Source organism: Peromyscus leucopus, chromosome 6 (genome assembly GCF_004664715.2).
Source record: "Peromyscus leucopus breed LL Stock chromosome 6, UCI_PerLeu_2.1, whole genome shotgun sequence".
NCBI lineage: Eukaryota > Metazoa > Chordata > Mammalia > Rodentia > Cricetidae > Peromyscus > Peromyscus leucopus.
The window spans coordinates 22,143,088-22,167,595 of NC_051068.1; the positions used below are offsets into that span (position 1 = coordinate 22,143,088).

A 24,508-nucleotide genomic window follows, 5' to 3' on the forward strand; every position below is an offset into this window, starting at 1 on the left:
ATCAAAAGATATAGGGAAGGAAATTTCATACTCAGAAAAGGAAAAATCCACCAAGATGATGTCTCAATTATGAACATCTATACCCCAAATGTAAGGGCACCCATATTTGTAAAAGAAACATCACTAGAGCTTAAATCACACATTGAGCCCCACACGATATCTTCCATACAGAAACTAAACAGAAATAACAGAACTAACAGATGTTATGATTCAAATAGATCTAACAGATATCTACAGTATATTTCACCCAAACTCAATAGAATTTACCTTCTCAGAACCTCATGGAATCTTCTTCAGAATTGATCATATACTTGGCCACAAAGGAAGTCTAAGAGATACAAAAAATTCTAATAACCCCCTGTATCTTTATCAGACCACCATGAATTAAAGATGAATTTCAATAACAACAAAACAACAGAAAGTCTATAAACTCATGGAAACTGAACAAGTCTCTATTGATATATCACTGGGTCAAGGAAGAAATAAAGAAGTTAAAGACTTCCTAGATTTCAATGAAAATGATTGCACAACATATCCAAACTTATGGGACACTATGCAAGCAGTTCGAAGAGGAAAGTTCATAGCACTAAATACCTTCATGGAGAATTTGGAGAGATCTGATAGAAACAACTTATCAGAACACCTGAAAGCTCTAGAACAAAAAGAAGCAAACATACCCAAGAGGTGTAGATGGCAAGAAATAATCAAACTGAGAACTGAAATCAATAAGATAGAAACAAAGAGAACAATACAAAGAGTCAATGAAACAAGGAGTTGGTTTTTTGAAAAAAATCAACAATATAGATAAACCCTTATCCAAATTAACTAAAAGACAGAGAGAGAATATCCAAGTCAACAAAATCAGAAACAAAAAGGGGGCATAACAACAGAATCTGAGGAAACCTAGAGAATCATTAGGTCATACAGGAGAAAACTGTACTCCACAAAATTGGAAAATCTAAAAGAAATGGACAAATTTCTTGATACATACCACTTACCAAAGTTAAATCAAGGTCAGAAAAGCAATAAGGAAGTAGAAGCAGTCATTATAAGTCTCCCAACCAAAAAAAAAAAAAAAAAAGCCCAGGACAAGATGGTTTTAATGAAGAATTCTACCAGACTTTCAAGGAGGAGCTAATATCAATACTCTTCAAATTATTGCACAAAATACAAAATAGAAACAGAAGGAACACTGCCAAATTCTTTCTATGAGGCCACAGTCATCCTGATACCCAAACCACACAAAGACTCAATAAAGAGGAGACTTAAAGACCAATTTCATTCATGAACATTGATGCAAAAATACTCAATAAAATCCTGGCAAACTGAATCCAAGAACACATTAAAAAAAAATCATCCACCATCACCAAATAGCCTTCATCCCTGAAACACAGGGGTGATTCAACATACAAAAATCTGTCAATGTGCTCCATCATATAAACAAACTAAAAGAAAAAAACACCCACACGATCATCTTGTTAGACCCTGAAAAAGCCTTTGACAAAATTTATCACCCCTTTATGTTAAAGGTCTTGGAGAGATCAGAGACACAAGGGACACACCTGGACATAATAAAAGCAATATACAGCAATCCAATTGCCAATATCAAATTAAATGAAGAGAAACTCAAAGCAATTCCACTAAAAGTAAGAATAAGACAAGGCTGTCTACTCTCTCCATTTCTATTCAATATAGTACTTTTAGTTTTAGCTAGAGCAATAAGACAACTAAAGGAAATGAAGGGGATACAAATTGGAAAGCAAGAAGTCAAAGTATCATTATTCTCAGATGATATGATAGTATACACAAGCCACCCCCAAAACCTTACTAAGGGACTCCTACAGCTGATAAACACCTTTAGACAAGTGACTGAATACAAGATTATCTAAAAAATAAATAAATAAACAAAAAACAAAATAAAAAAAAACCAAACAAACCAGTAGCCCTCCTATATACTTTTCTGAGAAAGAAATCAGAAAATCAACACCCTTTAAAATAGCTTCAAATAATATAAAATACCTTGGTGTAACTCTAATCATGCAAGTGAAAGACCTGTATGAATAGAATTTCAAGTCTTTGAAGAAAGAAATTGAAGAAGATATCAAAAGATGGAAAGACCCCCCCATGCTCATGGATTAGGAGGACTGACATAGTAAAAATGACCATCTTACCAAAAGCAATCTTAAATTCAATGCAATCCCAACTTAAAAAATTCCAAAACAATTCTTTACAGAACTTGAAAAACTAATACTCAGCTTCATGCAGAAAAACAAACAAATTAGGATAGCTAAAACAATGCTATACAATAAAAGAACTTCTGGAAGTATCACCATCCCTAATTTCAAGCTCTACTCCAGAGCTATAGTAATAAAAACAACATGGCATTGGCATAAAAACAGACAGCCTCAATGGAATTGAACCGAAGACCAGACATAAATCCACACACCTATGGACACCTGATTTTTAATAAAGAAGCCAAAATCATACAATGGGAAAAAGAAGGCATCTTCAGCAAATGGTGTTAGTCTAATGGGATGTTGGCATGTAGAAGAATGCAAGTAGATCCATAGCTATCATCTTGCACAAAACTCAAGTCCAAGTGGATCCAAGACCCAACATAAAACCAGATACACTGAACCTGTTAGAAGAGAAAGTGGGAAATAATATTGAATTATTTCCTGAACAGAGCACCAATAGCACAGGCACTAAGACTAACAATTAATAAATGGGACCTCATGGAACTGAAAGATTTCTGTAAGGCAAAGGACACCATCAATAGGATAAAATGACAGCCTACAGAATGGGGAAAGATCTTCACCAACCCTACATTTGACAGAGGGCTGATTTTCTTTATATATAAAGAACTCAAGGAACTAGACACCAACAAACCAAATAATCCAATTAAAAATGGGGTACAAATCTAAACAGAATTATCAACAGAAGAATCTTAAGTGGCCGAGAAACACTTAGAGAAATGTTCAACATCCTTGGCCATTATGGAAATGCAAATCTAAATGACTCAGAGGTTCTATCTTATATCTATCAGGATGGCTAAGATAAAAAACACAAATGACAGCTCATGCTGGAGAGGATGTGGAATAAGAGAAACATGACTCCACTGCTGGTGGGAGTATAAACTTTGTACAGGCACTTTGGAAATCAATATGGTGGTTTCTAAGAAAATTGGGAATCGATCTACCTCAAGATCCAAAGGATGTTCAATCATACCACAATGGCACTTGTTCAACTATATTCATAGCAGCTTTGTTTGTAATAGCCAGAAACTGGAAACAGCCTAGATGTTCCTCAACTGAGGAATGGATAAAGAAAATGTGGGACATTTACACAATAGAATATTACTCAGCTGTAAAAAACAATGACACCAGGAAATTTGCAGGCAAATAAATGGAACTAGAAAAAATCATCCGGAGTGAGGTAACCCAGACCCAGAAAGACAAACGTGGTATGTGCTCACTCATAAGTGGATACTAGCTGTAAAACAAAGGATAACTATACTGCAATCCACAGACCCCAAAAGACTAGGTAACAAGGAGAGTTCCTGCAGGGAAGCCTGGATCTCCCTGGAAAAGGGAAATTGAAGAGATTTCGTAAGTAGACTGAGGGCAGGTGGGGATGGGAACATGAGTGATCAGGTTGGGGGAGCTAAGCGGAGAAGGTGAGAGTACTAAAAGATACTACTAGAAAGGGGGTGCATTTCAGGGTTAGGCAAAACCTGAATCTCACAGAAATCTACAAGCAAGACCACAGCTTAGACTCCTAGCAATAGTGGATCCATAGCCTGAACTGGCCTTCTTCTCCTGTGACCAGATTGGCGCTAGCCCAATTGTCTTCAGAGAGGCTTCATCCAGCAACTGATGGAAACAGATGCTGACCCACAGCCAAACCTTAGGTGGAGTTCAGGGAATCCTGCAGAAGAAGAGGAGAAAGGATTGTAGGAGCCAGAGAGGTCAAGGACATGACAAGAAAACCCAATGAATCAACTAACCTGGGCTCCTAGGGGCTCCCAGAGACTGAACTGACAACCAGAGAGCCTGCATGGGACTGACCTGGCACTCTGCATATATGGGACAGTTGTGTAGCTTGGTTCTTTTGTGGACTTCTAACGGTGGGAACAGGGGCTGTCTCCAATTTTTTACTGGCCTTTGGGACCCTATTCCTTATATTGGTTGGCCTTGCCCAGCCTTAATACAAGAGGAGGTGCTTAGTCTTACTGAAACTTGATACGCCATGTTTTGTTGTACTCATGGGAGACCTGCTCCTTCCTAAACAGAAACAGAGGAGGTGTGGATTGGGGGTGAGAACAGAAGAGGGGTGAGAGGAGAGACTGGGAGGAGAGGAGGGAGGAGAAACTGCAGCTGGGATGTAAAATAAATAAATAAATAAATAAATAAATAAATAAATAAATAAATAAATAAATAAATTTTATTAAAGAAAAACTCAAAAAGAAAATAATACTAAGAGCCCTGTGGCCACCTCAGCCTCACCCCTGTAGAACAAGTCGAGCCTGTCAGTCATGACTTTACCTAATATCCTGTTAGTTTCACCCAAAGCGACCTAATAAAGCATTCCTTTCCACCACATACGCCCCTTGAGAAGAGCTCTCATAAGTATAATTTCCCAAGTTCCAGGTTATAAATCCAGTGTATTTGAACTGCTGGTCATACTACGATGGCTGGTTTGTGGCATGTCCGTCTTGAAAGAGAAGTCTTTCCATGTCTTTGTCCTTGCATAGTTCCAAGAAAAGAGGATTCACCTGCAGACAGTAGATTCAGTGCTTTCTGAATAACCATTAGAAGTGAATGGAAAACTTTCCATCATGTAATCAGAGGATCTGTGGAAAATTCTGAGATTGAGAGAGAGAGAGAGAGAGAGAGAGAGAGAGAGAGAGAGAGAGAGAGAGAGAGAGAGAGAGAGAGAGAGAGAGAGAGAGAGAGAGAGAGAGAGAGATCAAACTTTATGAAAGACATCCTGTAACCCAAGAGTGCTGCAAGCCATCTCTCTGCCAGAGATGTATAAGCTCCCTCATGCCCACCTGCAGGAGGATCTTTGGCCTCCAAGGAGTCTAAGGACTGTGTAGACTCTATTTATGCCAATATGCAGAGTGTGTTCTGCTGTGTGTTAATGCCATAAAGCATCCCACAGCACAAAGAAGCAGTCAGGTTTGAATGTACTTCTCCGTCCTGCCACTTCTCAGCTTTGATGCTCGGGTAGCTCACTTTACCTCTTGGGAATCTCAGCTTTCTCATGCTAAAGATAACAATACTCTTGAGGATAGTTATGAAAATTAAATAACATAATGAGTGTGAAATGCTTATCACAGCTCCTTGCACAAAATAGATGCCCAATACATTTTTATTACCTTTGTTTCTGCCCCCATGAAATCCGGGGGACGACTCAACACAGTAGAGAACATAAAGCTTTTTCTCAAGACCCCCTAGACTTGCTCTTGAAGTTTTTATGAATCAAATTCTATTTTAAATGTACAACGGGGCTTCTTGACAGAGTTGCTTTTCCCTAAAAAGTCACTGTGGGTTTGGCATCTTGCTCAGCCTGATGGGGTCCCAGGGAGCTGAACCCTAATGACATGCAGATGTGGCTGCTCTGTAGAAATCATGCCTGGTTCCAGATGGAGTTTAGGGAAAAGGACGGCCGGTTCCTGTTGAAGACATGGGAATTGTGGCTGACTGAGCTGGCTGGGAGGAGAGAGAACAGAAGAGGGGGTTGTGGGGAAAATACAGGTCAGGGGAAAGGAACTCTGGATCCACTGAAAACCTCCTGGAAGAACATTAAAAACAGACAAGGGAAAAATTAAGCAGACAAAACAAAGAAGAAGAAGTTTAGTAACTAGCCGCATAATAGCTGTTATCATGAAAGCCCCCATTTGTTAAGCATCTGGTGCAGGGAGAGCCCCTGGTTGGAGGATGCTTCACTAACATTTAGTGCGTTCTCGCCTTTGTCCAGAACAGATATTGTTACTAATTATTGATAGGGAATCTGAGGCCGGGGAATATTGCAGCCACCGGAGCCAAGGTTCAGTTTAGCATCCAGCAGCCCTGTTCTCCTCATGAGGAGCCGATCCTGGAAGGAAGCAACTGCCCAGGACTCCGAGACAACCTTTCCCCTAGTGAGACCAGGGCTTGAGCAAAGAGTGGTTTGCATTCGAGGCTGAGGCCAGAAGGAGACCTAAGGTTGTGAAGGCCAAAAACAGTCACCCTTCCTCAACAAAGTATGGGTTGGGTGGTTACTTACTTTAGACTCTTGGGTGTGCTCTCAAACGCTGAGTTTGACATTGAGCTTGGCGTTCGGACAGGGAAGGCTGGGAAGGTTCTCTCTTTACGAGGTGCTAAGTAAGCTCTTCTCTTTGACTCTGAAGGACAACAACAGACAATTATCCAAAACACATGGTGGCAGCATCCACCTGGGTGGTATGAATTCTCATCCTGCCCCCCAGACTATGGAGAAACCCTATGGTGAACTTTAAGGGAATGGAAGTTATATCCCTCTTCAATTTATCATTTTTCCAAATCTGACTGGTCAAACAATAGGTTTCTTTTCTACCAGCTGAAACGTGAAAGAATAGATTTCAAAATACTTTGAAGATGGCCTATTTACTTTGAATAATATTTAACCCTGTGAAATGGTAGAGTAAGGAAGATGTTTGGACACCTTATAACAATATGTCTTGTAAAGGGAAAGAAAATGTGAATTGGGTTACCTCATTCAGGATGATATTTTTAGTTCCATCCATTTGCCTGCAAATTTCATGCTGTCATTTTTCTCTGCTGTGTAGTACTCCATTGTGTATATATACCACATTTTCTTAATCCATTTTTCAGTTGATGGGCATCTAGGTTGTTTCCAGGTTCTGGCTATTATTACAAATAGTGCTGCTATGAACATAGTTGAGCATGTATCTTTGTGGTATGACTGAGCATTCCTTGGGTATATAGCAGTGGGGACACTAGAATGACTGTGGCTTATAATAAGTTTTGGTTTTACTCAATTACTGGGTAAGCCTCAATGAAACATTTCACTATCACTATTAAGATAAGAATTTATACTGTATCAAGCTGATAATAGAAAAATAAATAAATAAAAAAGAAAAAATAAACAAGCAACAATAAAAAAAGAAAATGTGAATTGTTTTACAAGTATTTATTTATTTGTGGGGTGGGTGGAGGATACCCACAAGCTACAAAAAGTGTGTGGAGATCAGAGGACACCTTCCAGGAGTTGAGTCTCTCCTTCCACCATGTAGGTCCTGGGGCTCAAATTCAGGGCATCAGGCTCAGAGGCAAGTGTCATTGTCCACTCAGCCATCTCAGTAGTCCCATTTTTGTTACGTCATTTCTATTTCAAAACTTGAAATAACTTGCCGTTCTGAATTTGGCAGGTTTTATTCTAGCAGGCCTGAAAAGAATTCATATGTACACAATCACAAAGAACGGCATTCAATGGCACTGTGGCGGCGAAGCCAGGGTTATGTTTTAATTTGTTTTGTGCTGAGGCATGGCTATGTACAGAGCCTTCCTATAAAACCCTTTAAGTACCCACCGCCCCATGTTCTCAGCACCCTGGAGGATTAGGCCATGTGTTTTTTCCTTAGTTCACATTGTACAATCTCTTCCTTGTGTGTGAACTTCACGGGGAGTCAAATAGCCATTAAAAATGAATGGCATATGTGAAGCATTCTGCAAATCTCTAATGATCACCACTTTGGAAAACAGCATTTTGTGATGTAAACTAGAAAAGCAACACGGGATCTCTCGTGGAGAGAAGTGAAAACTGGCACCATACCAAGAACCCAGAGCTGGGTCTTCACCCTCAGGAGACGTCCAAGAATTGCAATGAAATCAGTTTTTTAGTTGCATTGGGACTTTGATGAACCAGGAAATCCTTTATGATGCTTGCTAGACATTTGTGCTAAGTCTTAGTCTCAGGGGGAGCCCAGGTGAAATCCTATACTCAATGTTGGGCCTTTGCCTGTTTCCTCAATAGTCTGACTACAGTCATATTATGACTTAGCCAGTCATCCCAAGGGACCCTCCTCAGCAGCCATAGTATTGTGGGCATTGTAGCATACTTTGCTCTGTGTTTATTTCATTTCAGCAGAATTCTCCCACTATGCTAAAGAGCAGAGGACCTTTTCTTTTTTTGGAGGGTTGTATGTGTGTGGTATATGTGCACACATGTTCAAGTGTGTGGGCATGCATGCACACAGAGGCTCTCCTTGATTGCTTAGTACTTTACCAAAGCAGGACCTCTTGATGAGCTTGGAGCTTGCAGCTCGGATAGGGGAATCTATCCCGTCTCTACCCCCGTATCTGAGAGTATAGGCGGGCATTCGTGGCCATCTGGTTTTTATGAGGACTCTACAGATCCCAAGTACAGGTCTCATTGCTGTGTGACAAGGGCTTTATCCACTGAGCTATCTCCCCAGCTCATGAACATTCCCAAAGGCCAGGCCTAGAACCTACAGTTATGGGTATGGGAGTACCGGGGTGCACACCCAAATTGTGTGTGCTGTTCTTAGGTGTTCTCTCTCAAAGCTTATCTCAAGGATTTTACTTTACCTTTGAAATTATATTTTATACTTTCTCTTATTTATAGATTTTTCACTTGAAAAGAAAGAGCCTCAACTACGTGCCTGGCCCTTGACAAATTAGGCTTTTGACTATGTACCTGGTGGCATTCTGTTCCTGAGAGTGAGGAACCTTGAGGGTCCCTGTCTTTTCTTCACAACTCCTTAGGAAGTGGCGCCCATGACTGTGGCTGGGAGGCCTAATAGAGTCTCAGCAGTAACCTATGGGAACAGCAAATCCAGAAAGAGGGAGGGAGAGACCAATGGCAGTCATTTGTCGGATATCTTCCAAAATTCTTTTTCTAACTCTGAATTCTGCTCCTTTTAAGCCCTGCATCACATGCAATCACAGCACTGGAAATGCTTCCCAAGACCCAAGAATTCTGAGTTGAGGTCTTTGCTGAAAGACACATCCAAGCTGAGGCTGTAACTCAGTTGCTAGAGTCCTCGCCTAGCATGCACGAAGTCCTGGGTTCCAGCCTCAGCACTGCTGTAAAACTGGTGTGGTATTGCACACCTGTAATTCCACCATTTGTCACTTGGGAGATGGAAACAGGAGGATCAGGAGTTCAAGATCATCCTTAACTATATAGTGAGTTTGAGGCCAGCCTCAGCTACATAAAACCTTGTTTCAAAAGCAAAAACAAAACGACAAACCAGTAACACTCACTGAGACTCTCTGGCAACATTTCCCAAGTTGGGAAAAAAAAAAAAAAACAGATGAAGATACTGAGAGACCCGGAGTTCTCCATGTGGGGAAGCATATGCAGAGATCCTGTTAGAAGGAATAGTGGGGGAGACAGGTCAGTGCTTATTCCCGTTCTTTCAAAGGACTGGCGTTCAGTTCCAAGCACCCGTGTTGGGTGGCTTTCAACTGCTTGTAACTCCAGCTTCAGGGTAGTCAATGCCTTCTTCTGGTCTCCACAAGTGTGTGGGTATGCATATGCACACATGTGTGGGCATGCACACACACATACACACAGTTAATAATAAAATAAATAGGTAAATCTTAAAAAAAAAAATAAAGGGACTAGTAGGAAGTGCCTGTTCCTACAAGGTCAGATGATTCTGAATCAGAATCTTTTTTCCTAGTTCTTCATGAACCCCAAAATGGACTATAAAAGGGGGGTCTTTCTTAGAAGAGATTTCGTTATTTTCCTCTGTTATATGAGCAGCACGGACCGAAGGGTTCTCTGATCGAGTTGAGGGTTCACAACTATTGGAGCATGTCAACTCACAAGCATCACTGCTGGCTGTCATATAAGGGCTTTCTCGAGGCTGGGGTTTCAACCTTAGTGTTTTCTCTACTGCCGTGTTCCCATGATCCTTTTGGTCTTCTCTCTAGAGCTGTAGCACATGTCCCCATGTCAATCGCCAGCCTGCAGAAATCCATGTTTGGCTTTCTTTCACTTGGAGAATTGCTTTCCTCCCTGAGAAAATGCTCTTAGCTTTTACTGAGCAGTCAGCTGGAGCCTTAAACGGAGTGGAGAGAGACAGGAGCCAGGCAGGTAGAATTTGTCATAACAGACCCTGGGAGTGAGAATTACCATTTAATTCTCTGAAACCTAGTTTCAGAAGTCTATTTGAGGGGGAACAATATATTCTTTGGGTTTTGTGACCTACTTAAACATTGCAAGCTGTAATCATTTGAGGATTTCTAAGAAAAGAGGGGGGAAAAAAAAGCTTAATATAATCCTAAAGCCAGGTTACCTGAAGACCAAGTTCAAGGTTGCAGTCATTGTTTCTCAATGAAAATCTTCCCTGGTAATTATTGGCTATACCTGCTGGTACACTTTAATCCACGCTCTCTCTTCCTGGCAATGCCATTGGCCATCTTCTTTGTGGGTCTCCCCGACTTCACATTTGAAGTTCCTTGCACCCGGAAGCAGCGGCTCACTTCTACCCAGACTCTCCTCCCACCTCTCGCTTCAGACCCTCCTCAGAGATGCCCTGGGAGCCATTTCTCCCGTCATACCCCGCGTTCTTCCTGTAACCTTTGCAATTCCCAGCACCTGTGATCCCTGTGGGTTCCATGTGCTCCAGTGCGGGGACAGAGGCTGCAGGACCCAGCTTCCTGCCCAGGGGTGCGGGCGGGTTTTCGCTTTCTCCCTCACTGCATTTGGACCGTGTTCAGATGAACACAGAAGCCGGTGGACTGGCCGGGCCACCCGTGGGACATGGAGAAGCTCGGCCCAGCAGAGCTGACCACGTTCAGCCTGCGGCAGGCAATGTGTTCTCACTCCACCTCTGTCTTTGCTCTTCATGGACATTTGAATTTGACTTTTTCTTCCCCGTGCCAGGTATCCCCAGAAGCTTTTGTTTGCATATGTTAAGGAAGGCTGTAACCAGAGGATGAGAGCAGTTAGCAACTGCTGACAACCTGAGGATGCTGGAGTAACCATATGTAGTATTAATAATTTAATAATATTATGAGGTAGTTTATCTCCATTTAATGAATGAGAAAAAATAACAGCACAGCCAAATACTTTCTCAGAGCTCCATAGCTTCAAGCTCTTGACCTTGAGCCCATGTTCTCTCCTAGGCTTGGGAGTTATACCACACAGCCGAGGCTTAGAAACCCTGGAGCAGGGTGTGTAGTGACCTGATATTCTCATTAAGTCTCATCTGAAAAAAGTGACAGAAAGGTCATAGAGTTTAGAAAATTAGCTTTAAATGAGGCCTTGAAAGTCATGTCATTGAAGAACCCGAGACACTCCTGAATGCCTCATTTCCTCCAGACCAATTCTCACTGTCAGGTGTGCATCTTTGTGACATCCTGGGTGCCATGCACAATTCCCTTGAAGTGACATGCTTGCCCCTCTGCGATTTCCAACACTATGATGTTGTTGGGCTTTCGATGGTTTCCGTGTTTAAGTCTGTAGAAGGTAAATATTGGGGCTGGGGAGCTGGCTCGGTCGGAAAGTGGTTGCCTTGCAGGCAGAAGGACCTGAGCTTGGTCCCCAGAACCCTCATGAAAAAGCCAGGTGTGGGGGTCACACTTGGAATCTGTGTAGTGTTCCGGTTACACTTCTGTTATTGTGATAGCTTACCCCCCAAAAGTAACTAGAGAGAGAAAGGGTTGATTTGAACTCACAATTCTAACTTACAGTCCATCATTGTAGTGGAGTATGGTGGCAGGGACTTACATCCACAAGTCAACAGCAGAAAGACATCAATGCTTGCATGTGTAGTGTTTCAGCTCAGCTCAGTTTCTTCGCTCATACAGTTCAGGACCCCTCCCCTAGGGAATGGTGCCACACGTACTTGGTTGGGTCTTCCTGCATCAAGTTAATTAAGACAGTCCCCCACAGACAGGGCCACTGGTCAACCCATGTAGACAACCCCTAATGATTCTAGGCTGTGTCAAGTTCACAATTAAAATTAACCATCACACTTGGGAAGGCAGAGAGAGGAGGATCTTTGGCCAGCCAGCCTGGCTTACTGGGCAAATTCCATGGGAGGTCTTGTCTCAAACCTGGGTGGATGGAGCTGGAACAGCAATGTCAGAGCTTATTCTCTGGTCTCTATTTGCACACCTGAGTACTTACATTTGTGTACACACACAGAGACACACAGACACAGACACACACATACACACCGCGCGCGCGCGCGCACACACACACACACACACACACACACACACACACACACACGGAAGGGGGCAGAGAGAGGTGCAAATGTGGAGCCCTTTCTTAATCTTATTTTAACTTTAAAAACTCACACTGAACAATTAATGATAATAAAAGTTGTGGCTTACTTGGAGTTGCTATCTCATTCAACAGAAGTCTTTCTCTTTCTCACTGTCTGAACTGAAACTTTCAGGATTATTTTATTAAGATCTGAAGAGGTAATTTGACATGCTGATATATAAGCATGTGAATCATCGTGAGGATTAAGGGTGAGCTTCTGTCATAATTAGGTATGCCAGAAATAATTTTCTCCCCCGCTCTGCTCATCTCTTCCTCCTCTCAACACACACCCGTGCTTCTCTTTGTCTCTGGAGCCATCCTCTCAGGACTGTCTAACGTAATGGATTTCTCTTCCTCCACCCCAAGGAAAAGCACCGTGCCCAGCCCCTTACGGAGCTGTGTGTGCCTTCTGCTGCCCTATCGGTATTTCTAAGAAGTGTGCCGTTCCGGCCGTCAGTTCTGCACAGGGAAAGAGGCTCTAAATGGGGCGGTTCTCTTGAACTGAGGGTTAACAAGAGCCCTGCTTACTCCTCTTCAATTCTGTCAGTTGCAGCTTTTCTTAATCTGTGCGTGCACTCTCTGGCCTTCGATGACACGCTAATTTTGTAAGTCTGTCTTCTTCCACTGGCCAACCGACTAGGCCTGAGGAGTTACAGATCTTCCCCGAGCCGTCTGTAAAATGGGGCAGTAACACTTCCCTCCCACCTCACCGGGGCTGCGCAATCCCAGCAGTAAAGAGAGTGGGGGTGTCTTACATTTTCTTTGGATGAATGATGACAGCTGCCATGTCCTGAGTGCCCAGGACCAGGTGCTCTGTGCCTGTTGTTATCTCTGCAAGAACCCCACAGTGTTTTTCTCTGTATAGACGGGAAAGGCTAGGCATGAGAGGCAAGTGCAGATGGTCACAGGAACAGCAGCAGAGTCAATTCCTTTTTGACAAAATATCCCACCAAGAGCAGAGGATCTTTATCCTGAGCCTCAGTTCTCACAGTTAAAGGCAGCATGGAGACCAGCCAGGAGGACACTGTTTTCTTGGGATCCTTTTAGTTATGAGGAGCAGAGATTCGGGGTTCAGAGGAATTTCTGAGAAATGTGAAGACAGATTGAATTACAGTTGTGTCTTAAGAGAAACTGTCATGATCAAGGCTGTTTCGTTCCCTTCCTCCTCTTCCTCTTCTTCATCCAGTTTCTCCTCCTCTCTTTCCTTTATTTTTTCTTTCTTCTCCTCTCCTCTTCTCTTCTTCTTCTCTCTCTCTCCTCATCTCCCCCTCATCCCCATCCGTCTTCTTTCTTCCTCCTCTTGGTCCTCTTCCTCATCCTCCTCCCCTTCCTCCATCTTCCTTGGACTCCAGGGTCTAGTTGGCGCACAGCATCTCTTGGGTTAGATCTTAGCTCACTGATCTGCTTTCCTGCTCCAGGTTGTCTCCCCTGGCCCTGACCATGAAGCTGTCAAACTACAATGGAAAACATTTTTCCCCTCCTTTCTAGCTGAAAGTTTCCTATATTTTATTGTTGGTTTTAGCTCTTGTCCTATTCATTCCGACATTCTTCCTCTTTCCAACACAATTCTCAACCATTAGACACCTGGGCCACATTTTACAACATAGGCACCAGAAACAGTCCCTTGTTCTTGATATTCCACTTTACCATTTTTGATGTCAGGTTTCCAGTTTCATATATTGTTATTCTATGTTTTTAAAGAAAGTGGTGGAACATGTCATAATATTTCAGAAAGTACTCTTCTTATTAACAGATGCTATTATGTCTCAAGATTGCTGGAATATCTGTAATTTAATTCAAAATATCTTCAAAGGAAAAACAATCCAAGGTTGTCTAAGCAATGCAAAAAGAAGGGTTCATTTGCCAGAAAGGCCTGCAGAGTGAACGTGTTGGGGGGCGGGATTAGACTTGCCTTCCTTCCCCAACAACACCATCTGGCACACTGAGACCGTTCTTAGTTCAACCTCCAGGTTTATCCGCTGCTTCTTCCTTCTTTGTTTGTTTGTTTTCTCAAGACAAGGTTTCTCTGTGGAGCCCTGGCTGTAATGGAGCTCACTCTGTAGACCAGACTGGCCTTGAACTCGGAGATTCACCTGCCTCTGCTTCCAGAGTGCTGGGATTCAAGGTGGGAGCTACCACACCTATTTATATACTTCTTAAAGCAAGTGCTCATCATGACTGAAAGTTTTCTTTGTGTTTTTGATCAGAGTATCTTTGAGTTTCCCTATCTCTTCATTTTATCCATAAAGTACACCCCTGTACTAGTGAAAAACCAGATTTTTCCGATGTACACTTGACTGTAAAGCAGGGTGCACATGTCTTCAGACCTCAACTCTACATCTTTGGTGGGGTCAAGAACTTCTGACGGGCTAGACCTTGGCTGGTGGAGTACTTGCCTAGCCTGTTCAAGGCCTGAGGTTCAGTCCCCAGTACTGCAAAGGACTTTTTCTGCTGTGTGTGGGCATTAGGCTGTGACGGAGTTCCTCCTTCTATATCCCACACTGCCGACCCTCTTGTACAGAGAAAGGTTAACTGCCTTTCTTTATATGCAGACTCAACACATACTGCTTTAGAAACCAATTCGTTTTTGTATTTTGAGGATTATAATTTAATTACAACATTTCTTCTACCCTCCAGTCCCTCCTATGTCCCTTCCTGCTGTCCTTCAAATTCATGGCCTCTTTTTCACTAATTGCTATTGCAGGCATGTGGGTATTGGACACTAATTCTTGGTAGCAGCTGGCATCCTACACACATCATCTCAATTCTGACACCAGCTGGAATTAGTGCAAAGCCTCTAAGTTAGGGACCCGGCCACTCCAGACTGTCCCAGCCTCAGATACTCCCCTTAAGTGGGGTGTTCTTAGATCACCCACAAATCCTGTCAGGTTTGGATACAAACTGGAGGGTCCTATAACCCAGTCTCTGTGTTTATTTGGTGGAATGACTTGTAGACTCAGGAAAGTGCTCACCACAACCCATTTATTATAAAAAAGATACAACCCAGAAGTAGTCACATGGAAAAGCTGCATAGGCCAGGGTAAATGACAGGGGCATGGGACTCCCAAGTCCTGGCAGAGTCAGTCACTTTCTAGGTATTTCTGGTAAGGGGCAGCCTGGAAACTCTCCAAACCTCGCCATTAGAGTTCTTATGGAGCCTTCTCTGCAGAAGCATATTCCTTATACGATGTGGGTCCCAGGGACTGAACTTCCGTCACAGACTTGTGCCTTCATCCACAGAGCCATCTCACCAGCCCCACGTATTTCTTATAATGTCATGTGATCACAACCTCTCTGGGCACATGTCTCCTTCATCTACTGGTTATCTCTGTTTAGTTTAAGCTGTGGCTCTACTTACAAACCAGAACTTTGGGTGGGTCTGTTAACCTCTTGTTCTTTTGGTTGTTTAAGGCATGCTGTGCTGTCCAATCTGAAACTACTTTCTACCTCATTTGTTTTACTTTTGAAGAGGATTGTTTGGGTCTTTATAGATGTTCCTTAATTTGAAATGGTCTTTTATGTTTTCCTTACTTCACTGAGGTTGTGTCTTTGATGAGAAAGCTGCTGACACGGCTTTGTGTCCATATTAGCCTAGATATCACAGGGCACCGGAGACCAAAATGACTGACTACTGGTGCCAGCTTTTGACACTCACTGAAGGGGATAGTCTCAATGGTAACTATTATTTCCTTTGTAGTCTCATGTGGGGAGATATCACAGGCACGGCCAGAATCTCATTTGTGCTCACTTGTGCCCTACTTTTGACTATTATTTTTAGCAGCATCTGATGGTCCTTACCTGCAATGTTTATTATATGACACATGCCAAATAGTGATTTCCTAACTCCCCTAATTTCTTCTAAATTTATTAATTGGAAATCCATTGTAAGAGCTGAATCTTTGCTCCTAATTCTGTATTCATTCATTTATTTATTTGCATTAGCAGGACTCAAGCATCCTAATTAGATACTGTAGTTATTCCATGGCTCCGATGGATCTCTGAGAGCTTCCAGTTGCCTGTCTGTCCTCCCCAAACACCCCAGCTTTTTAAATACCATCACTTAGCAGCACAGGTGGCTCCACAGTGAGTTTTCTCTGCTCAGCCCTAGACATGGCATCGCCCTTTCTATGGGCAGCCCGTTCCTTCTACTGAAAGATGGCATTTGGATACACGATCGGGCAGCAGGTATGCACACTCCGCAGGGCGATACTGCAACTGCCCTCTTCAGTCAGAAGACAAGAAAGCATGTATAGCCTAGTTTATTTTTTGCATCTGTCCATATGTACACATTCAGAACCACGCATTCACACCTCTGAAGGCCACAGAACACCACAGCCTTCATCAGCATTTCCCCTCTCCTTAGATACAACATTTGGCAGCAAGAAACCCTGTTCTTCCTAGCCATGATATATTTACTTACTTTCCCCCTAACTTTTTAAATAAAAATATTTTGATTGGCATAACTATGGGGTATGGCATTATGATTCTAGGCACGTGTGTGATGTGTAATGATTAAATCGTGGCCATTAGCATCCTAGCTCCTTCAGCATTCATCATCCTTTGTGAATGGAGTCTTTCAAACCCTCCCTCCTAATTTCTCATAAAATATATAATAAACTCTTTCAAACAACAGTTGCCCTACTGTAAGATGCCACTGCTTATTTTTCCTGTCTAATTGTATCCGGGATCATTATCCACCGTTACCCGAGGTTTTGAATCCTACAAAGCAACACATAAGACAATTTCAGAAGGGTCCCATGTTAACCTGCAGGCCAGGGGTTCTGTGCATTGTCTTCTCTAGCCTGTTGTGTCCAGCCAAACTGCACTGCTTAGAGATGAGCTCATTCTTTTCTGACTTTCCCTTCATTGTTGTGACGCAGTTAGGTTTCTCTGCCACTATTTGCACTATGTTTGAAGTTCCCATCATGTCTTGGTGGTCCTTTCCTTATTTGTGTCTGTGGTACACCGATCATTATTCTAAGAATAGTAATGATGTGGTTACTTCTCTTTTTACTGGGACAAATGCCCAACATGGGGAGAATACAGGAGGAAGAGTCACAGTTTGGGGGAGGGGTAGTGGTAAGAGGTCTGCTGGGCAGGAGTGAGTGAGGCACATTTTGTTCACTAAATGGGGGTCTGTGGGGAGAGAGAGAGAGAGAGAGAGAGAGAGAGAGAGAGAGAGAGAGAGAGAGAGAGAAATGCTTAGCTTGCCGTCCTCAGTCCCCATTTAGTCTAGTACCTTGGCCTATGGGATGACGTCATCCACTTTCAGGGTGGGTCTTCCCCTTAGTCAAACCTCTCTGGGGACCCCTGCACAGACACCCAGAGATGTGTCTCCTTGGGTTCTAAATCCAGTCGATAACAGAAGTTAAGTATCACTCACAACTAGACCCCAAAATATTTCTAATGGAAATCTGTCTTCCTTCTTGGCTCTCACTCCCTCTAGGGTGCGTTTCATTAACTTCTGATTTATCCTTCCTTTATTTCTTTTGCGTATATGCAAATGAGCAGATGCGTATACATTTTCTTATATTTTTCCATTTTACATGAGGGATATTTTTTACTAAACTTAAAAAAAAATTGCAGAAGTGTCCTAGAAATCACAGATGTCATCCACATTCTATTTTATTGATGTGTAGTGTGCATGTAGTTACATGCAGTGGCATGTAACTGAAGAGAGTTTGAACTTTTCAGCCCAGCTCAGCCACCAGCTCAATGTTTACAATGCTTACGACCGCAATTTACCTCAGGCATAACAAAAGATCTGAGCAGCCACATCCTTCACAATGCCCTGGCCCAGAAGATAATGAGACATGATGAAACAGTTGTTGTCTTGTGGTAGGTAGATTATTAATACAACGATAGATAACACTATTCGATAAAAAGGTGCTATCCATTTATAATTCCACCAAAGACATCATAAGCTGACAGTGCATTACATTGAAATGCATTTGGTACAGCTAGCCTTTGAAACACTACAGCCAGGGCCCCGGTAAGGAGTCTAGTCTATATTCATGATACTGGGGTGACTGGCTGCTAGTGCCCAACTTCACCATGTTCTAGTGCATATCTAGAACTATGGAACCCAGGAAAACATCCAAATTTGAGATTTGGTACAATTTCTACATTATACATTTTTTTTTTAAGTTGGACTGGAGTTAGATGTGACTCAATTGATATTTTCCTTACCTCACATGTGTGAAATTCTGGTTTCAGCCCTTGGCACTACATAAACATGACATGTTGACTCACGCTTGTCATGCCAGCAATCGTGAGGTGGTAATCCTTGACTATATAGTGACATTGAAGCCAGCTATCTATCAAAATAACAAAACAAAATCACATTAATTAATTCACTCAAAATTTAAATATAACAAAATCACAAATTAAGCATAACCTGTACACGAAGGTGTTTGGGACCTCTTCCTGGAGCATAATTCTCCCCATCTCCCAACTCTGTGACTGACCTTCGGGCTGTATTCCTTGCTCCTCGGTCCTGAGCAAGGAATAGACTCCTGCTAACCCAGCATGGCTAGGCCCGGAAGCAGAGGGTTGCCCTGTAGTGCCTGCTGACATCCCTCCCCCAGTGTGGACCATCCTGACTGTGAAGAGTCTGTGGCAGAGCAGGCTTTCCCCTAGGCTCTGCTCGAGGGGCTCACATCCTAACAGATCGTGGCTTGTTGCAGCCTCTCTCCACAGAGGCCCGGGTGAGGCTTTGAACAGCCTGGAACCATAGAGAAGTCCGGCCCTGCCAGACTGTCCCGAAGGCCAAGGGGATTGGTGTCTCACAGCTCACCTGTGAGCTCATCTATACGGCATTCCCCTGGTGTTCTACAGAGCCCGGCGCAGCTGTGAGCAGCTTTGAATTAAGTCAACCTTAATTGTGTACCTCAATTTTTCTAAATTCTTACCAGCTTTCTATGTGCCCGGTTACTCCTGGTCCATCTCCTAACTTTTATGTCCCATTTAATTCCAGCCTTTTCCAACATCCTAACTCCGTCTTTTTTAGGGTGCTTGCTCATGAGCCGTTAGTTAGCTCTCCGATCCATTTCCCTACCTGCCTGTATTTTACTGTGTTATAGGGAGATCCCTCTGTGTCTGGGAGGTTTCGTTGGTGGAAGACATGGGTAGAAAGCTAGTGGCCTCTGTGGCATCTCCAGTGGTGGCTGAGTCCTCTGTGACTTCAGCTCCTGTGAACTCACAGTGTGGTCCTAACTCTTGCCTGATAACACGGCTTCTGAGCCCTGCTCCACCAGCCCTGAGACAATGGCAGTGGCTGCTACTTTTAATGTCTGATTGTCTCTTTCTCATGTTTTCTGACTTCTTTGTGTTTCTCTGACCTGTGCAAGGGATTAAATTCCCTCTCTCAAAAGTGACTGGGAATGTAGCTTAGTTAGCAGAGTGCTTGTCCAGTGTGCACCAGGCTCTGGGATGGACACTGCATAAAACTGGTTGTGGTGGTGCACATTTATCATTTCAGCACCTAGAAGGTGGTGCCAGGGGGATTCAAGGTATACACACACACACACACACACACACACACACACACACACACATATATATGTGTGTGTGTGTGTGTGTGTGTGTGTGTATGTGTATGTATGTATATGTATATATGAAACTTACAGAGTGCTCTGTCCCAGGACTGATAATGCTCCCATCACATTACTAGTTGCTTACATTGTCTGCAACATACAGTACTTGCACAAACTGATCCCTGTTTCCCAACTGCTTTGATGGCCTTCCTTTCTTCACATTCCATTTCTTTCCTCTTGGTTGAAATTTTCTTCTTTGTTCAATATAGTTTTAGTTTTTCTTTCTGTAATGGCCAACAGTTTGGCAAACTTGCATATTTGGAGTGCTGAAATAGATAGCCCCTTTCTTCCAGCTTCACATTAGCATGAAACCCACATGCATTCAGTAGAAACTACACTTCAAACTGCAAATTTTGATCTTTTTCCCAATCAGTGGTGTACAATATAACATTTTTATAAGGTGCTGTGTAGCTGAAAGTTTTCTTGTGTCCCACCCTGTCCATAGCTGCTCAGACCCAAGTAAACACCAAGAGGCTTATATTAATTAAAACTGCTTGGTCATTAGCTCAGGCCTACCACTGACTAGCTCTTACACTTAAACTCAGCCCATTTCTGCTAATTTATATGTTGCCATGTTTTCCATGGCTTTCCCTGTGTGCTGCTCCCTGGATAGCCGGCTGGTGTCTCCAGACTCAGCCTTCCTCTTCCCAGAATTCTCCTTGTCTGCTTATCCTGCCTGTACTTCTAGCCTGGCTACTGGCCAATCAGCATTTTGTTAAACCAGTATACAAAAGCATTATTCCACAGCAGTGCTGGGCAGCAGCTGTGAGCACAACACCAGGGAGCTGGGCATTCTGGGGGCAAACAACAGCACTGTGTGGCATACTGTTACTAAGCCCCAGTGCTTGGTAGGACTGTGTGTATTAAATGCACTGCTGATGTTTGGTATTTTCTGTTTGCAATGAGTTCACTGGAGTGTGACTTTACCATCAAGCCGAGGAATATCCGTAGCTTTTGTCATGTATTTGCGTGTGTAGGAAGAAATGACCAGTAAGCAGAGGACAGGGCTACCTACACCCTCCACATCTGTATTAATTTGATGAGTTAATTAATGTTACATACTCTCTTTCACATACAAATGCTAAGTTCTCTCTGTCCCCCTCATGTATCAACCATTTCTGGCAATCGCTTTGGGATCTACGGGGAAGGGAGGGTCTTACAAGTCAACAAAGGAGACAAGTTTCCAAAAAAGGACAACGGAAAGGAATGGTATATTCAGCAGAGAGATTCAAAGACATGTTTTAGAGGAAGGGGGTTGTGTGTTCTTCATAAAGAGGGGAATGCCACATTGAGGGCCCAAGGAGGCCAGGGTGGTTGCTGAAGACAATTGAATGTCATTAGGATTTTTTTCCTTTCATTTTGGTTTTCACTTTCACAAGTGATAGCATGAAATTTGGTCAATGATGGAGGGGTCAATTTCATCATTACCTATGAGTAGTAAACTTCCTCAGTATTCTTCATCTATGCATTTAACCTTTAACTTTTATGAGGGTTCAGCTGGTGCAGTGGACTGAGTTGTGTTCTCTAGAATTCACATTAGAATTCTAATAACACTCAATGCAACTGTGTGAGAGTGGACCTTAAAGAGAAAATTAATTGTAGTAAGAGTGAGACCTGATCCAATATGGCTTGTGTCCCTGTAAGAGCAAGAGACCCAGGGACATGCATGTATGGGGGAAAAGACATGAAGAGAGAAAATGGCTGTTGGCAAGCAAAGGGAGAAACCTTGAGGGGAAACCAAACCCTTCCATCTCCATGATTATGAGAAATAAATACCCATTGTTGTTGTCACATAGTTTGTGGTACTTAGGCATGGGGGCTCAAGTTGTCTATTACAGCTAGGTATAGAATTCTGGTTCACAATTATATGTTTATAATACTTTGAGATATTTGTCTTTGAAATTTTGGATTAAATCTTTGTGGCTTCTGGATTTTGATTTCTAGTTTGGGAATTGTCTGCTATGTAGCTCATCCATTTGAATTTTAGAGACTTTCAAGTAAGGCTGTGGACTAAGCTTCTTCTTTATGAATCAATGAAGGACACGTGTCAGGATAAGGAAAGATAGAATCCATCCTAAAGAAAGGGAAGCTTTGACAGCCCATGGATGGAGTGATGGGGCAGGTGAAAGGTGCCGAGAAGTAACAGTGATGGCTGAAAGGAAAAAAGCCAAGAGAGCCATGGTCACATTACTCCTAGGTGGGGAAGGGAAGCAGGTGCCTCATCCAAAAGCAGGGTCAGGAGACCCTGGTGAGAAAAGACTGGCCATCTTGTCCACAGGACAAGCCTACCTCTCTCACAAGTCTTGTCTGGCTAAGGGTATTGCCTGAGTCAGTAACTATGGAGGTCAGCATGGAGGTTCCTCAAAAGACTGGAGGTGGTACTACCATGTGACCCAGGTACACAACTCTCTGGTGTATACCCAAAGGACTCTAAGTCAACAAGCAACCGAGATTTGAAAATCCATGTTTATAGCTGCTGTATATTCACAACAGCCAGGAAATGGGCCAGTCTGGATGTCTATCAATAGATGACTGGATAAAGAAAATGTGGTACATATGCACAGTGGAATTTTATACAACCATAAAAATGACATTTGCAGGAAAATGCCTGGAACTATAAAGATTATTATGTTAAACAAATTCTCTAGACTCAGACAACGATTGCATGTCTTCTTTCTTATGTGGAAATGTGTATATCTGGAAGAGGGAGGAAGACATCTAAGGGGAGAGGAAAAGGAACAAGAGAGTAATGGAAATATATATGTCATGAAGGCAGAAGGGAGAGAGACATCTTGGAGGGAGGAAGGGGCTTGCACAGGGAGATAGGAGACGGGAAGGGCAGGGGTACAAAATACAATGATATACACATGTGAAGATATCACAATAGAACTCACGTCTTTGCATGCTAATGAACCGAAAATGAAAAGCACATAAAATGTACATGAGGGTGACGAATATGGCACTGATGCAAACAGAAGAGAAATATAAAATCTCTTCTTATAAAATAAGTAATTTTTGATGCCCTTACCTTGCCATCTCCCTATGTAAAGGGATCAATGTTTATCTAGAATACACTTCTAGTGTGAGTTGTTGGGGAGTCTTAGCTCCTATGCAATGTTCTCAGTTCCACATTTCTGATCACTGGGAGCCAGCGCTCCCTTTCTGTGTCCATATGAGCATATGGAATAGATAATCGTTGCCTGCCACCGTACCACAGCACCATTGTGAATGTCATTGTGAGCCACACTTGGAAGCTGTTCTGTGCTCAATTATCTCTTTGCTTCTAGACATTTCTTTCTGAAGGATTAGCTGTGAAACACCCCATGGTCCCTCATTAATATGAACCATTTTCATATTTTCCTGCATTCATTAAAATTTTTAAATAAAATTTATGTGGAATAAATCAATAAATAAACAAATGAATATGGAATAGATCATCTGGTTTTTGCTTTAGTTTCCCTGGTAATTACAAATTATCTCATTAAAAACTATGCAACATTTACAGTTTGTATCCAATTCTAGTCTGCCATTTTACTAAATCAGAAAATCTTGAATAACATTTTAATTATGAGGGGTAAAAAACAAGTTTTAGAAAAAAGCACTTTATGTTGTTCTGGGACTGAGGAAATTTTCTTTGATCGTTAAACAAACACTCAAAAGCCAAACCTTCTGGTGATGTCCATGGCTTGGAGTGTGATGGCCAACAGGTCCGGTGTCCACCCATTTCCTCTGTCAGCGGCCTTAGATCTGCCACCAGAGAACACCTAGAGCACTGTTCCCCCTGCAGTCACTGTGAAATAACTTGTCACAGCATTAGACCTGAGTTCTAGTCATACCTGTGCCACCGGCTCAAAAGAGCAGCGTAGCCAGGACCTAATCAACTCACTAATCTATAATCTGAATTTGCAATTATATTTTACTAATGCAACAACGAAGATGAGCACTTACTAAGCCATTCCTCGAGAAGTGGAAATAAGTTGCTGATGGGTTAACTAACTACCCACAGGTCAGCAGCTGGAGGCTGGACTAGAATTACCCATCACATGACTAGATTTTGGATGAACTGCTGAAGTAAAAAAGACAGGGTGGTCAGTGGAGACTTGGTGGAGGGTTGTGGGCAGAGAGTTCTGAGTAAGTGAGAGAAGCGGGAGGTATCCAGCGATCTTAAAAGGTCCTTCAGGGAATGAGGGTCCTGCCTGCGTGGCCCCGGTGCCTTGGGTGGAATGGACACGAACATGCAGTGGTCCTGCATCCTGCCCAGGGTACTGGGAGCCTTCGAGCCTCTCTGCACAATGTCTGAGATAGCTGGAAAGCCGCCCTGCAGGATCCGTGGGGTCTTGCCCTTCTCCAGCCATTCGATAAATAGCACTCAGTAGAGTCTGGCTGCGGATACATGTTTTCAAAACAACAGCTCGGAGCCAACCTCCTTAAGCAGCTCCATATGTTTCTATGGAGAGTTTATGGATCGTGGCCTTCGGAATTCTTTTGTTTATCGCTGGGAATCCAAGTCCTGAAAGCTGCTAACTAACCATGAGGCTCGCTGGTTATACAAGCTGTTGGACCTCTTAAGGACTTTGACATAAGGACCACTTTCTGCCGAGTAAGAATTAGCGGTTTAAAAG

At 42.7% G+C, this 24,508-nt stretch overlaps 1 long non-coding RNA gene across 1 annotated transcript; it reads right to left on the reverse strand.

The window, feature by feature from the left end:
* Positions 1–6,276: 6,276 nt before the first annotated feature.
* On the reverse strand, positions 6,277–19,423 carry LOC119088268. Its single transcript, XR_005091892.1, has 3 exons — positions 19,203–19,423; positions 18,481–18,608; positions 6,277–6,388 (listed from the first exon to the last, which is right to left on the reverse strand). It is a non-coding gene; the product is annotated as an uncharacterized LOC119088268 (long non-coding RNA).
* Between the last annotated feature and the right edge of the window lie 5,085 nt (positions 19,424–24,508).